This window comes from Hyla sarda, chromosome 1, assembly GCF_029499605.1.
Source record: "Hyla sarda isolate aHylSar1 chromosome 1, aHylSar1.hap1, whole genome shotgun sequence".
Classification (NCBI taxonomy): domain Eukaryota; kingdom Metazoa; phylum Chordata; class Amphibia; order Anura; family Hylidae; genus Hyla; species Hyla sarda.
In genome coordinates, this window is record NC_079189.1 from 432,593,947 (window position 1) to 432,611,398 (window position 17,452).

A 17,452-nucleotide genomic window follows, 5' to 3' on the forward strand; every position below is an offset into this window, starting at 1 on the left:
CATTTTTTGCACATCTGACCACTGTCACTTTAAACATTAATAACTCTGGAATGCTTTTAGTTATGATTCTGATTCCGAGATTGTTTTTTCGTGACATATTCTACTTTAACATAGTGGTAACATTTTGTGGTAACTTGCATCCTTTCTTGGTGAAAAATCCCCAAATTTGATGAAAAATTTGAAAATTTAGCATTTTTCTAAATTTGAAGCTCTCTGCTTGTAAGGAAAATTGATATTCCGTGAGGGGTGTAGTTTCCGAAATGGGGTCACGTGTTTATTTTTTTTTATTTTTTTTTTTTTGAGTTTGTCAAAACCGCGGTAAGAATCAGCCACCCCTGTGCAAATCACCTCAAATGTACATGGTGCACCCTCCCTTCTGGGCCTTGTTGTGCGCCCCCAGAGCACTTTGCGCCCACATATGGGTATCTCCGTAGTCGGGAGAAATTGCATTACAAGTTTTGGGGGGCTTTTTCCCTTTTACCTCTTGTGAAATGAAAAGTAGAGCGCAACACCAGCATGTTAGAGTAAAAAAAATATTTTTTTACATTAACATGCTGGTGTAGACCCCAACTTCACCTTTTCATAAGGGGTGAAAGGAGAAAATGCCCCCCAAAATTTGTTAGGCAATTTCTCCCGAGTACGGAGATACCCCATATGTGGCCCTAAACTGTTGCCGTGAAATACGACAGGGCTCCAAAGTGAGAGAGCGCCATGCGCATTTGAGGCCTGAATTAGGGATTTGCATAGGGGTGGACATAGGGGTATTCTACGCCAGTGATTCCCAAACAGGGTGCCTCCAGCTGTTGCAAAACTCCCAGCATGCTTGGACAGTCAACAGCTGTCCGGCAAAACTGGGAGTTGTTGTTTTGCAACAGCTGGAGGCTCCATTTTGGAAACAGTGGCGTACCAGACGTTTTTCATTTTTATTGGGGAGGGGGGCTGTGTAGGGGTATGTGTATATGTAGTGTTTTTTACTTTTTATTTTATTTTGTGGTAGTGTAGTGTTTTTAGGGTACAGTCACACGGGCGGGGGATTACAGAGAGTTTCCCACTGAGAGTTTGAGCTGCCGTGCAAAATTTGCTGCATCGCAAACTTGCAGCCTGATACTCACTGTAAGCCCCCTGCCCATGTGAATGTACATTCACGGTGGGGGGGGGGGGGGGTGAACCTCCAGCTGTTGCAAAACTACAACTCCCAACATGTACAGTCTATCAGTGCATGCTGGTAGTTATAGTTTTGCAACAGCTGGAGGCACACGGGTTGGGAAACACCGAGTTAGGAAACAGAATGTTTCCCAACCAGTGTGCCTCCAGTTGTTGCAAAACCACAACTCCCAAACATTCTCAGGCATGCTGAAAGTAGTACTTTGGCAACATCTTTAGAGCCAGATGTTGCCGAACTACAACTCCCAGCATGCTTGGAGTTGTAGTTTTGCAACATCTAGAGGACTACAATTTGCAGACCACTAATACAGTGGCTCCCAATCTGTGCCCTTCCAGATGTTGCAAAACTACAACTCCCAGTATGCAAAAACTGTCCAGGCATGCTGGGAGCTGTAGTTCTCTAACATCTGGAAGGGCACAGTGGTCTCCAAACTGTGGACCTCCAGATGTTGCAAAACTGCAACTCCCAGCATGCCCAGACGCCAAGAGCTGTCTGGGCATGCTGGGAGTTGTAGTGTAAGGGGAACAGATGGAGCAGTCCAGATCGCTTTACGGCGGTCTGGACTGCTGCAAAGGTCCCGCGCCGCCGCCGAAGATCAACTCACCTGTCGCCGCTAACGCCGTCTCTGCCGCCGGGCCCCAGCACTCCTCCCGTTCTCTCCGGACTTCCAGGGCGGGAGGAAGTAACCGCCGCCGCCCCCCCCCCCCCCCCCCAATTGGTCGGATAGTTCGAACCGAGGAATCGCAGGGGATAGGAGAAGGTGGCAGGCTTGTCACCTCGCTCCTATACTCCAGCATGGTCCTGGCTGTCTGGGACAACCGGGATCATGCAAAATTACCGGGTGGTCAGGTCCCAGAGACCCGATCAGCCCGGTATCGCCGCAGATCGCAGGGGCAATTTCCCCTCGTGATTTGCGACGATTGCCGACATGGGGGGCAGACAAAGCCCCCCCTCGGCGTTTGCCCTGGATGCCGCCTGCTGAAGCATTTCAGCAGGCATCCGCTTCCGATCTCTGCCCGGCGCGTGGCAGGGACCGGAAAATGCCAGGACGTACGGGGGACGTCCTGGGACCTTAAAGCCACGGGTGCGGGGACGTCCCCGTACATCCTGGGTCCTTAAGGGGTTAAAGGGGTACTCCGGTGGAAAACTATAAAAAAAAAATTATATTTTAATCAACTGGTGCCAGAAAGTTAAAAAGATTTGTAAATTACGTCTATTAAAAAAATCTTCATCCTTCCAGTACTTATTAAGCTGCTGAATACTACAGAGGAAATTCTTTTCTTTTTGGAACACCGTGCTCTCTGCTGACATCTCTGTCCATTGTAGGAACTGTCCAGAGCAGCATATGTTTGCTATGGGGATTTTCTTCTACTCTGGACAGTTCTTAAAATGGACAGCAGTTGTCAGCAGAGAGCACTTTGTTCCAAAAAGAAAAGCATTTCCTCTGTTGTATCCAGCAGCTAATAAGTACTAGAAGGATTAAGATTTTTTAATAGAAGTAATTTACAAATCTGTTTAACTTTTTAAAGAGGTTATCCAGGAAAACATGGCACATTTCTTTTAAAAACTAGTGCAATACCTGTGCTCAAGTTGTGTGTGGTATTACAACTCTACTCCATTCACTTCAATGGAACTGAGCTGCAACACCACAAACTGAGGAGTGGCTGTTTTCTAATCCCGGATAACCCCTTTAAGGCTACATCAATCACAGCTAAGAAAAAAAAGGAGGAAAAGGTGGTGAGTAATGTGTATTTGTTTATAATGACACTTGCAACTACACCCAAAGCCATTTTTTCACTTTGGGTGGAGAGAGTAATTGATATACAGCAAGAAGTGTATTGCATTGTTTAACCTAAAGCAATTCCAAATACAGTTATTAAAAAGAAAATTGTAAGTTCTACGAGGATAAGCCACCTCTCTGACAACCAAAAAACTCTTTAGGATGCGTTCATATGCTACTAACTAGCAGTGGGTTTCCCGCAGCAGGAAATTCACTGCGTGTTACGCTACCATTCATTTGAATGGGTCTGTGGAGAGTCCACAATAGTGTCAGTACATACCGGGAGAAATGTATCAATAGTGTGGGGTTTGTACTACTCATGCTTTGTTCCCCACTGTGTAGAACCCTTCACATTAATTAAGGTGTCTAACATAGCCAGAATTTTGTAGCATCTCATGGAAAATGCGCCGTAGACCCTACTGACTTCAATGGGGCTTGCGCCGGATTTTCCGCATCGGAAATTTTGCTGCCGAAAATCTCCTGCGGACAGCCGCAGGGAGCCCACCCCCTTTCAAAAAGCGGGAAACCCGCCAATAAATCCGCTTGTGTGAACGAGCCCTTAGACTAGGTTTGCAAACTGTTTTTTTTTTTTTTTTTTCGAGCAAGTCAGAAGTGGATCAGCAGGAAGGAGATGTAAAAGTCCTTCCTTTATATTTTCTATTTCTTTTGAATCCACTTCTGGCTTTGGCTCAAAAACTGCAGTTTACCAAAATATGCCAAAAAAAAAAAAAAAAAGTGTGGAAAACCTAGCCTAAAGGTGACTACCATAATTTAAACTACACTTGCAGTGGGAGGAGTGTATTTTCCAACTGATACATCTGAAAGATGACCCTGTGTAGACATACAGTAGCAAACACTGCCCATAGGATGAATGAATGAATGAACACTTGATATATGTGACAGGAGCTTATACGGAGCAGACATACAAAGCAATACACAGTGAGAAAGCAACCTAATATGGAACTAAAATGACCTGGTCAAAGCAATCAAACTAGATAATTATCCTGTTAAATGATTGCTAAAGGACGTGTGTGGCTAGCTGAATAGGTTATATTGTAACCAAACACTAATCTATACACAATGGAACTCATGTATGAATAATGTTACTTGGATGAGCTTTGGCACAATACAAAACGAACAGTTATAAAGCAGGCATATGCTCTAGACCATACCATGCCAAAGTAGACATACAGTTTTATAAAACTATTATAAACTTTTGATATCATGTAGATAATACTATTATATGTATATTTGTAATATCCATTGATTTAAAAAATTTGCCTACTTTTGGGTGAAAAATTGCTGTCCCTGCAGCTATTGCCTGTGTGTCTCTATGAGGAGTCCAAATATGGGAAGTGTGGGGAGGACCAGCAGGGATCTGTGCAGGCTCCTGGCTTGTCAATCATCCTGAGGTGCTTGCCCACCCTCACTGCACAGAGCCCTGCTTGCCCACCCTCACTGCACAGAGCCCTGCTTGCTGGCCCTCACTGCACAGAGCCCTGCTTGCCCGCCCTCACTGCACAGAGCCCTGCTTGCCCGCCCTCACTGCACAGAGCCCTGCTTGCCCGCCCTCACTGCACAGAGCCCTGCTTGCTCGCCCTCACTGCACAGAGCCCTGCTTGCTCGCCCTCACTGCACAGAGCCCTGCTTGCTCGCCCTCACTGCACAGCTGCTTGTCCACCCATCATCCTGTATTTGGATTCCACAGACAATAGCTGTAGGGACAAAATCATACACATTTTTTAACCAATGTATATTACAAATATACATATAATGGTATTATCTACATTATATATAAAGATTTGGTTAACGACAGGTACACTTTAATGCATTGTGCCAACTGCCACTAACAAGCCAAGATGAAGAAAGGCAGAATGAAAATGGTCTAAACTGCATAGAAAGTGGAAAACCACACTACAGGCTGATCCAACTTTGTTGTAATGTCCTTAAAGGAGAACTCCAGAATACAAAAATTGTCCCCCATACTGCCAGCAGTAAAATAAATAGATAGATACATACCTTCCTTCGTTTCAAGACACAAATTTCTTCACTACACCGGCACCTGCTGCCGGGGCCGAAAAAGTCACACTGCCGCTCAGCCTATCGCCGGCCAAGTCGGGACTTTGCTGCAGCCGGTGATTGGCTGAGTGCAGTATGACTCGGCAACCAGGAAGAGTATCGCGGCGGAGACCGGAGTTTGTTACCGGAGGAACAAAGGAAGGTATGTATCTATTTTTTTTTATTTTTTTTTTTACTGCCGGTGTGAGGTGTTTTTTTGTGCCCCCGTAGATCCATGCGTCCGATCCTCCCCCAGCTCTCCGAACATTTCCGAAGCTAGAACTGGGGGAGGGCAGAGCAAGGGGAAGGAGAAAGTTCACGCCCCCTCCCTCATCTCCCCTCCCTGAGCTCGGCTGCTAGACGCAGATCTCCATGGCCACGCCCCCTCCCTGAGGACATAGATCGCCACGGCAGGTCCCTCCCTCATCTCCCCTCCCTGAGGACGTAAATCTCCACGGCAGGTCCCTCCCTCATCTCCCCTCCATGAGGACGTAAATCTCCACGGCAGGTCCCCTCCCTCATCTCCCCCAGCAGATCTCCACGGCAGGTCCCCTCAAAGGGGGACATACTGCACGGGCTACAGGCTAAAGGGGGACAAAGGAGGACATACTGTACGGGCTAAAGACTGCACAAGCTAAAGGGGGACATACTGTACGGGCTAAAGACTGCACAAGCTAAATGGGGACATACTGAGCTCTATGTGTAAAGGGGGACCTACTGTACACGCTAAAGGGGGACATTTAGCCCGTACAATATGTCCCCTTCATACATAGAGCTCATTGGGAGCACTGCTCTACGTCCTCAGCTCGGGGAGATGAGGGAGGGGACCTGCCGTAGAGATCTGCGTCCAGCCGAGCTCAGGGAGATGAGGGAGGGGGCGTTAACTTTCTCCTTCGCCTTGCTCTGCCCTCCACCAGTTCTAGCTTCGGAAATGTTCGGAGAGCTGGGGGAGGAGCGGACGCATGGATCTACGGGGGCGCAAAAAACCACCTCACACCGGCAATATGGAGGGGACAATTTTTGTATTCTGGAGTTCTCCTTTAAAACAAGTAAAAATAAGGCTCAGTAGTGTGTGTGTGGCCTCCACATGCCCGTTGGTGGATGGAGTGAGACATGATTTCCCAGATGTGCTCAATCGGATTCAAGTCTGGGGAACGGGCGGGCCAGTCCAGTCCATAGCATCAATGCCTTCCTCTTACAGGAACTGCTGACACACTTCGGCCACATGAGGTCTAGCATTATCTTGCATTAGGAGGAACCCATGGCCAACCACTCCAGCATATGGTCTCACAAGGGGTCTGAGGATCTCATCTCTGTACCTAATGGCAGCCAGGCTACCTCTGGCATTTTTCACGCCGTACAATTTACGGTAAAAATGACGTGTTCTTTATTCTTTGGGTCAATACGATTAAAATTATACCAATGATAATATACTTTTCTATTATTGTTGCGCTAAAAAAAAAAAAAAAAAAAAAATCGCAAACTGTTTAACCAAATTAGTACGTTTAAAATCCCCCTATTTTGGAAGACCTATAAAACTTTTTAATTTTTCCATATAAGCGACGGTATGAGGGCTTATTTTTTGCGCAGTGATCTGTACTTTTTATTTATACCATATTTTCTTATATAAACTTAAAACTTTTTTTAAAATTAATTTTTTGGAATAAATGTTCTAAAAAGGCAGCTATTTTGGCCTTTTTTTTACGTTCACACCGTTCACCGTACGGTATCATTAACATTTTATTTTAATAGTTGGGATATTTATGCATGGGGCAATACCAAATATGTATATACAATTTTTTTTATTTTTTCCAACTTTTTGGGGGTGAAATAGGGAAAATGGGACAATTTACGTTTTTATTGGGGGAGGGGGTTTTTCACATTTTTTTATTTACTTTTATTTTTTACTTTTACATTTTAATAGTCCCCATAGGGGACTATTTATAGCAATCATTCAATTGCTAATACTGTTCAGTGCTATGTATAGGACACAGCACTGATCAGCATTATCGGTCATCTTCTGCTCTGGTTTGCTCAATCTCAGACCAGAGCAGAAGACCCCGGGAGACGGCTGGAGCAAGGTGAGGGGACCTCCGGCCGCCATGCTGGATGATCGGATCGCCGCAGCAGCGCTGCAGGCGATGCGAACATTCATTTAAAGTACCGCTATACTGCAGATGCCGAGATCTGTATTGATCACGGTATCTGAGGGGGTTAATGGCGGACATCCGCGCGATCGCGGATGTCTGCCATTATGGGTCGGTCCCTGGCTGCTATCAGCAGCCGGGACCAGCCGCGCATGATGCAAGCATCGCTCCGATGCTCGCGGTTATGCATAGGACGTAAATGTAGGCCCTGGTGCGTTAAGTAACAGCTCAACAAGACGTACATTTACGTCCTGCGTCGTTAAGGGGTTAATAACTTCTGATCGCATCGGGTCTCAGAAGTGAGACCCTGTGCGATCAATCCCTCAGCCCCTGTACTACAACCCCCATCATGGAACAGATAGCGAAGGAGTTAATGAACTTTTAAAATTATTATTTCATCAATTAATCGATCGGAAAAAACTTCGAAATGCCAAAAAAATTGGGTCAGCTGATTCTACTTGAAAAATTATGTACAATGGCCATATTAAAAGTTTCTAGCATGACCAAACAGCAGCAATTTTTTATTTTTTTTTTATTTTTTTTACGTTTATGCCGGTTGCTGTACAGGATCATTATTAATTATCCTGTAAAGAAACCAGTGTGAATTTGATAATGCCGAATGTCCGAACTATTAAAATAAAATGTTAATGATTCACTAACATTTTATTTTAATAGTTCAGACAGTTAGCCATGCGGCAGTATCAGATATGTAAAAAAATTCTCTTTTTTTTTTTTTAAACTTTTTTTGTATAGCAATAGGAAAAGGGGGAGCTAATTTTTATTGGTGGGTGGTTTATTAGCTTTTTTTTATTTTTTATTTTTTTATATAGCACTTCTATACACATGGGGGTATGTCCAGACTGCAGAGCATTGCACTCGACCCATGTCTGTACTACAAACACTAGGATGAAATGCTCTGCACATACTACCATGTGTATAGCAGTGTATATGTACTACATACACACTGCTTTACCCATGGGGGTATGTGCAGAGCACTGCACCTTTGTGTCTGTACTACAGGCACAAGGGTGTAATGCTCTGTACATACCCCCATGGGTAAAGCGGTGTGCACTGCACACACTATTAAGTAGGGACATTATATAATCCCCCTCTGATGCCCCCTGTGCCATTATATTCCCCCCACATCTAATGCTCCCTGTGCCATTATACCCCTTCCCCCCCCCCCCTCTGATGTCCCCTCTTCCATTATATTCCAGTTATCGAATTTAATTGATTTTATCTATTTATCGTTGCAGCTCTAGATCAGTGTTCTCGGCGCTCTGCTGCTCCTGCCTGCACAGCATGGAGCAGTAGATCGCCGATCGGACGACGGGGAGGCAGGTGAGGACTCTAGTCATCCACTAAGCTGACCGGGACATTTTTGATTTTGTTGCGATAGTCCCGATCAGCTCCGCTCACAATCAGTGCCCGGCATTAGCCTTAGGTCCTGGCTGCCGGGAGCAACCGGGACCCATGGGGATTAACCAGTTCTCCACTGGTGAGAACAATTTAAACCCCATTAATGGGACTAAGGCATACAGGTATGCCCTCTGGCCTTAAGATTTGATGATGCCTTCATCCCTAAGAGGTTAAAACCAGATCATTTCAACACAACTCATTGCAAAATAAAATTGAAAAAAAAAAAATTAAATAAAAAACTGTGCACAATATTACACGTGCACACCAGTTAAATTCCCCCATGTCAACCCAGCGTTAAAGGGTACTCAGGGAAAATACAACTAGTGGGTCTGACATCAAACAACGCTGATGTCAGTTTAGTCTTAAAGGGGTACTCCCGTGAACATTTTTTTTTTTTTTTTTTTAAATCAACTGGTGCCAGAAAGTTTAACAGATTTGTAAAATATGTATAGAAAAAATATTGCCCGGACCTTCCAAGGTAGTGTGATTTAATTATATGAACAATAGATAACTGGGTCGTACTCCAATAATAATTCAATAGTTATTTATTTAAAATGTATAGTGCATTACTCCTCACAGGGCCCTTGTGAGAAAAAACACATATAGTAGATATACAAAATTAGATATATAAAATTAAAATATAAAAATATTATAAAAATGTATCACTGGCATATAGAATAGCTCTATGTAGATGGATTCATATAACGTCTTTAGGGTATTGTAAAGGTATAAATGTCCTTTTGTGTGACAATTATAAGTCAAAGTGGATACTCTGTTACCAGTATCCACTTTGACTTATAATTGTCACACAAAAGGACATTTATACCTTTACAATACCCTAAAGACGTTATATGAATCCATCTACATAGAGCTATTCTATATGCCAGTGATACATTTTTATAATATTTTTATATTTTAATTTTATATATCTAATTTTGTATATCTACTATATGTGTTTTTTCTCACAAGGGCCCTGTGAGGAGTAATGCACTATACATTTTAAATAAATAACTATTGAATTATTATTGGAGTACGACCCAGTTATCTATTGTTCATATAATTAAATCACACTACCTTGGAAGGTCCGGGCAATATTTTTTCTATACATATTTTGTTATTTTTTGCAGCTGTGGTATAGTTGCATGCCCTGTTGACCTCAGGCAGTGTTTACACACCAATTGTGAGCTGCACTTGCACCCCTTTTTTTTCCTTTTCTTCAGATTTGTAAAATACTTCGAATTAAAAAAAAATCTAAATCCTTCCAGTATTTATTAGCTGCTGAATACTACAGAGGAATTTTTTTCTTTTTGGAACACAGTGCTCTCTGCTGACATCTCTGTCCATTTTAAGAACTGTCCAGAGTAGGAGAAATTAAAAAAAAAAAAAAAAAAAGTAATTTACAAATCTAACTTTCTGGCACCAGTTGATTTAAAAAAAAAAATTATAAGTTTTCCACGGAAGTATCCCTTTAACCCCTTAAGGACCCAGCCATTTTACACCTCAGGACCCGGCCTTTTTTTGCACATCTGACCACTGTCACTTTAAACATTAATAACTCTGGAATGCTTTTAGTTATTCTGATTCCGAGATTGTTTTTTCGTGACATATTCTACTTTAACATAGTGGTAAAATTTTGTGGTAACTTGCATTCTTTCTTGGTGAAAAATCCCCAAATTTTATGAAAAATTTGAAAATTTTGCATTTTTCTAACTTTGAAGCTCTCTGCTTGTAAGGAAAATGGATATTCCGAAAAAAATTTTTTTTTTATTCACATATACAATATGTCTACTTTATATTTGCATCATAAAGTTGACATGTTTTTACTTTTGGAAGACACCAGAGGGCTTCAAAGTTCAGCAGCAATTTTCCAATTTTTCACAAAATTTCCAAACTCACAGTTTTTCATGGACCAGTTCAGGTTTGAAGTGGATTTGAAGGGTCTTCATTTTAGAAATACCCCACAAATGACCCCATTATAAAAACTGCACCCCCCAAAGTATTGAAAATGACATTCAGTCCGCGTTTTAACCCTTTAGGTGTTTCACAGGAATAACAGCAAAGTGAAGGAGAAAATTCACAATCTCCATTTTTTACACTCGCATGTTCTTGTAGACCCAATTTTTGAATTTTTACAAGGGGAAAAAGGAGAAAATGTATACTTATATTTGTAGCCCAATTTCTCTCGAGTAAGCACATACCTCATATGTCTATGTAAAGTGTTCGGCGGGCGCAGTAGAGGGCTCAGAAGCGAAGGAGCGACAAGGGGATTTTGGAGAGTACGTTTTTTTGAAATGGTTTTTGGGGGGCATGTTGCATTTAGGAAGCCCCTATGGTGCCAGAACAGCAAAAATCCCCCACATGGCATACCATTTTGGAAACTAGACCCCTTGAGGTACGTAACAAGGAATAAAGTGAGCCTTAATACCCCACAGGTGTTTCACGACTTTTGCATATGTAAAAAAATTTAAAAAAAATTTCACTAAAATGTGTGTTTCCCCCCAAATTTCACATTTTTGCAAGGGTTAATAGCAGAAAATACCCCCCAAACATTGTAACCCCATCTCTTCTGAGTATGAAGGTACCCCATAAGTTGACCTGAGGTGTACTATGGGTGAACTACAATGCTCAGAAGAGAAGGAGTCATATTTGGCTTTTTGAGAGCAAATTTTGCTCGGGGGCCTGTCGCATTTAGGAAGCCCCTATGGTGCCAGGACAGCAAAAAAAAAAACACATGGCATACCATTTTGGAAACTAGACCCCTTGTGGAACGTAACAAGAAATAAAGTGAGCCTTAATACCCCACAGGGGTTTCACGACTTTTGCATACGTAAAAAAAAAAAATAAAAAAATAAAATCACTAAAAGGTGTGTTTCCCCCCAAATTTCACATTTTTGCAAGGGTTAATAGCAGAAAATACCCCCCAAAATTTGTAACCACATCTCTTCTGAGTATGGAGGTACCCCAAAAGTTGACCTGAAGTGCACTACGGGTGAACTACAATGCTCAGAAGAGAAGGAGTCATATTTGGCTTTTTGAGAGCAAATTTTGCTCGGGGGGCATGTCGCATTTAGGAAGCCCCTATGGTGCCAGGACAGCAAAATAACCCCCACATGGCATACTATTTTGGAAACTAGACCCCTTGAGGAACGTAAGAAGGCGTAAAGTGAGCATTTACCCCCCACTGGTGTCTGTCATATCTTTGAAACAGTGGGCTGTACAACATTTTTAATTTGCACAGCCCACTGTTCCAAAGATCCGTCAGACACCTGTGGGGGGTAAATTCTCACTGCACCCCTCATTACATTCCGTGAGGGGTGTAGTTTCCGAAATGGGGTCACATGTGGGGTTTTTTTTTTTTTTTTGCATTTGTCAAAACCGCTGTAACAATCAGCCACCCCTGTGCAAATCACCTCAAATGTACATGGCGCACTCTCCCTTCTGGGCCTTGTTGTGCGCCCCCAGAGCAGTTTGTGCCCACATATGGGGTATCTCCGTACTCGGGAGAAATTGCATTACAAATTTTGGGGGCTTTTTTCCCCTTTACCTCTTGTCAAAATGAAAAGTATAGGGCAACACCAGCATGTTAGTGTAAAAAGTTTATTTTTTTTACACTAACATGCTGGTGTAGACCCCAACTTCACCTTTTCATAAGGGGTGAAAGGAGAAAAAGCCCCCCAAGATTTGTTAGTCAATTTCTCCCGAGTACGGCGATACCCCATATGTGACCCTAAACTGTTGCCCTGAAATACGACAGGGCTCCAAAGTGAGAGCGCCATGCGCATTTGAGGCCTGAATTAGGGATTTGCATAGGGGTGGACATAGGGGTATTCTACGCCAGTGATTCCCAAACAGGGTGCCTCCAGCTGTTGCAAAACTCCCAGCATGCCTGGACAGTCAACGGTTGTCCGGCAATACTGGGAGTTGTTTTGCAACAGCTGGAGGCTCCATTTTGGAAAGAGTGGCGTACCAGGTGTTTTTCATTTTTATTGGGGAGGGAGGGGGGCTGTGTAGGGGTATGTGTATATGTAGTGTTTTTTACTTTTTATTTTATTTTGTGTAAGTGTAGTGTAGTGTTTTTAGGGTACAGTCACACGGGCGGGGGGTTACAGCGAGTTTGAGCTGCCGCGCAAAATTTGCTGCATTGCAAACTTGCAGCCCGATACTCACAGGGGGGACCTCCAACTGTTGCAAAACTACTACTCCCAGCATGCCTGAGAATGTTTGGGAGTTGTGGTTTTGCAACAGCTGGAGGCACACGGGTTGGGAAACACTGAGTTAGGAAACAATGTTTCCCAACCAGTGTGCCTCCAGCTGTTGCAAAACCACAACTCCCAAACATTCTCAGGCATGCTGGGAGTAGTAGTTCGGCAACATCTTTAGAGCCAGATGTTGCCGAACTACAACTCCCAGCATGCTTGGAGTTGTAGTTTTGCAACATCTGGAGGACTAGTTTGCAGACCACTAATACAGTGGTTCCCAATCTGTGCACTTCCAGATGTTGCAAAACTACAACTCCCAGTATGCCAAAACTGTCCAGGCATGCTGGGAGTTGTAGTTCTGCAACATCTGAAGGGCCAGATGTTACAGAACTACAACTCCCAGCATGCCTGGACAGTAAGGGCATGCTGAGGATGTGTAGTTTTGCAACATCTGGAAGGGCACAGTGGTCCAAAAACTGTGGACCTCCAGATGTTGCAAAACTGCAACTCCCAGCATGCCCAGACGCCAAGGGCTGTCTGGGCATGCTGGGAGTTGTAGTTTACAGGGTCCTATTACAGCAATGCATGTCGCTTTACGGCGACGTGCATTGCTGTAAAGGGCCCGACCGCGGCTGAAGATCTACTCACCTGTCGCCGCCGCCATCTTCACCGCCGGGATCCGGGTCTTCAGGAACGCGGTAAGTACCGGGGCCGGGCCCCAGCACTCCCTCGTCCCCCGCCGCGTCCTCCGGTCTTCCTCCCGTCCTGTCCCGACTTTCAGGGGCCGGGCAGGACGGGAGGAAGTAACCGCCCCCCCTCCTGCGATTGGTCGGTTCACTAACCGACAGATCGCAGGGGATCGGAGGAGGTGGCAGGCTTGCCACCTCGCTCCGATACTTCAGCATGGTCCTGGCTGTCTGTGACAGCCGGGATCATGCGAAATTACCGGGCGGTCGGGTCCCAGAGACCCGATCAGCCCGGTATCGCCGCAGATCGCAAGGGCGATTTCCCTTGCGATTTGCGTCGATCGCCGACATGGGGGGCCTACATGGCCCCCCTCGGCGTTTGCCCTGGATGCCTGCTGAAGGATTTCAGCAGGCATCCAGTTCCGATCTCTGCCCGGCGAGCGGCAGAGACCGGAAAATGCCAGGACGTACGGGGACGTCCTGGGTCCTTAAGGCCCAGGGTGCGAGGACGTCCCCGTACGTCCTGGGTCCTTAAGAGGTTAATGGACCAAACAGTTCACAGGTGCTATGTACATTTATCTCATGTGCTGCCCAAACAAGGCAATTTTTTGTGTTTTTTTTCCTCTCTAACATGGAAGATGATGTACTTGGCACTTTAAATACCCTGTGACAATGACTTTCTTTTATACTTTACGTTCTTTGAAAAGATTACCACACCTTTGAAAATTATCCACCTTACCTATACATTTTTTTTGTAAGTAGTGAGTAATATATGCCTGACTTGAACACGATCAATTAAGGAGGACATGAAACAGCTGCACCTTAGCATCAGTCACACCAAAGCAAGAACATCCTTCATCTTTGGCTTCTACAAGGATATCACAGGCTGGGTCCATCAGGGTTGTCTCAAACTTTTGGTCATATGGCTGGCAACACTAGAAATGCACATCATGCTACATTTGCTGACAACAGCTAAAATGCAGAGGCACCACATTATGGCTGAGATTTATTAAAACCTGTCCAGAGGAAATGTTGCAGAGTTGCCCATAGCAACCAATCAGATCACTTTTCACAGGCCTTTTCAAAAATAAAAAGCAGTAATCTGATTGGTTTCTATGGGCAACTCAGCAGCTTTTCCTCTGGACAGGTTCTGATAAATATCCCCAATGTCACAAAATCTAAAGACCCATCTACTCAATGGGGGACATTTATCATTGGCATTACACCACCTTAACCCCTTAAGGGCCTGGGGTTTTTCAGTTTTTGCACTTATGATATTTTAAAAGGTAAGGAGGAAAAAACAGAACTCTTTCAATTATGCACCTAAAAATCCATATGATGGCTTATTTTTTGCGCCACCAATTCTACTTTGTAATGACAGTCATTTTACCCAAAAATATACGGCAAAAGGGGAAAAAAAAAAACATTGAGAGACAAAATTGAAAGAAAACGCCATTTTGTAACTTTTGGGGGCTTCAGTTTCTACGCAGTACATTTATCGGTAAAAATGACACATTCCCTTTATTCTGTAGGGCCATATGATTAAAATGATACCATACTTATATAGGTTTTTATTTTTCCGTATATGGGGCAGTATGAGGGCCCATTTTTTGCGCCGTGATCTGAAATTTTTAGCGGTACCATTTTTGTATTGATCGGACTTGATTGCTTTTTATTCATTTTTTCATGATATAAAAAGTGACCAAAAATACACAATTTTGGACTTTTGAATTTTTTTGCGTGTATTCCATTGAATGTGCGGTTTAATTAATGATATATTTGTATAATTCTGACATTTCCGCACACGGCGATACCACCTATGTTTATTTTATTTACAGTTTTTTGGTTTTTTTTTTTTAAATGGGAAAAAAGGGGTGATTCAAACTTTTAATAGGGGAGGTGTTAAATGGGCACGGTCACCAACTTTATTTTTTGATATGTTGTAGTACTTATGTACTACAACATTTCAGTAATATATTTTCATTATATATTTTTTCATTTTGAGGGTGAATTTTACGTTTGAAAACCCGCCACTAGGGGGTCACCCTCCTAGTGGCCGGCTGTAGCCTGGCGTGACGTCACGCCTGAAAAAGGACTGATTTTGGCCTGGCAATCAGTCCTTTTTCATTTAGGCTGCACTCGCTCCCTGCCTGTCAATCAGACAGGCAGGGAGCAAGTGCATTGGCTCCCTGGCCACTGGCTGGGAGGCTACTCCTCCCACATGTGTCATCGCTGCCGCTGACCCTGCACGCCCGCTGCCGGACTCTGCAATATCAGTAAGCATCAGAAGGAGGGGGAACTGGGTATGAGTTTGTGACAGGGGGAACTGGGTATGCAAGGGGGGGGTGTTTGACGGAGGGAACGGGGTATGCGGCGGCAGGCATAGCACCACATGGCACTAAGTTATAGTTCATCTACACAGGGTGCCTTCCAGCTGTTTCACTACTACAACTCCCAGCATGCCCTGACAGCCAATAGATGTCAGGGCAAGCTGGGAGTTGTAGTGGTGAAACAGCTGGAGGCACCCTGTGTAGATGAACTAAGGTGTAGATGATCAGTGATGTGGTGCCTGCTGGTGAAGTCTGCCTGGTAGTGAGCACACTACCAGCCAGACAAAAAGTTATTTTTAATATAGTAAAAAAAAAAATTAAAAGCAGGGAGGGGGTTAGGGATAGATTGGCAATAGGCAGGGACAGGAAAAAAATATAGGAAGGTGGGAGCTACCCTTTAAATGATCTTTATTCACTTTTTCTTTTTTTTTTGCAGTTATAGCTCCCATAGGGACCTATAACACTGCACACACTGATCTTTTACATTGATCACTGGTTTCTCATAAGAAACCAGTGATCGATGATTCTGCCGCTTGACTGCTCATGCCTGGATCTCAGGCACTGAGCAGTCATTCGGCGATCGGACACCAGGAGGCAAGGTAGGAGACTCTCCTCGTGTCTTACAGCTGTTCAGGACGCCGCGATTTCGACGCCGCGATCCCAAACAACCCCCTGAGCTAGCCGACAGTGATGTACTTTCACTTTACACGCGGCGTTCAACTTTGAACGCCGCGTCTAAAGGGTTAATAGCACGCGGCACCGCGATCAGTGCTGCGCTCTATTAGCCACGTCGTGGCCCTACGTTATAGAAAGGGAAAGGACTCAGGATGTACCGGTGCGTTCTTGGTCCTTAAGAGGTTAAAGGGGTATACTTTTTTTTTATATGAACTGGCTCCAGAAAGTTAAACAGATTTGTAAATTACTTCTATTAAAAAAATCTTAATCCTTTCAATAATTATCAGCTGCTGAAGTTGAATTGTTGTTTTCTGTCTGGCAACAGTGCTCTCTGCTGACATCTCTGCTTGTCTCGGGAACTGCACAGAGTAGAAGAGGTTTCGTATGGGGATTTGCTTCTAAACTGGGCGGTTCCTGGGACAGGTGTCATCAGAGAGCACTTAGACAGAAAAGAACAACTCAACTTCAGCAGCTCATAAGTACTGAAAGTATTAAGATTTTTTTAATAGAAGTAATTTACAAACGTTCTTGAGCCAGTTGATCTATACAAAAAAGTTTTTTCCTGGATAACCCCTATAATGTTCTAAATGTCCCTGTAAATCTTGCCCAGATGCATTTTTTGCTAAATTTTTTGGTTTAAAATCACCGTACACTAGGGAATTGATTTTTTTAGGGCCAATATTGATAATATGAACTTTCAGACAGATAGCCGATAACTTATACCGGAGTGTCGGTATAAGTTATCGGCTATTTCTCTTCTCTCCCCGCCCTGCAGATCAATGATTTAAAGTGGGCGCTTTAAATCAATGAACTGCATCGGCTTTTGCGGGGCCAGAGACCGCCGCCGCCACCTGCTTCTCTCCCCCTGCGTGTCCTGGGGTCCTCCTGAGTCCAACCACTGTCACCCTCCCCCCCACCTATCCTCTGTCCAGAGACCGCCGCCGTCCGCTTCTCTCCCCTTGCCAGTCCAGCCACCGCCGCTGCCCGCTTCTC

General features: G+C 44.1%; 1 protein-coding gene across 1 annotated transcript in view; it reads right to left on the bottom strand.

Moving 5' to 3' along the window:
• SPPL3 (signal peptide peptidase like 3) overlaps window positions 1-17,452 on the bottom strand; it is an 83,215-nt gene that overhangs the window by 43,188 nt on the left and 22,575 nt on the right. The window lies entirely within an intron of this gene.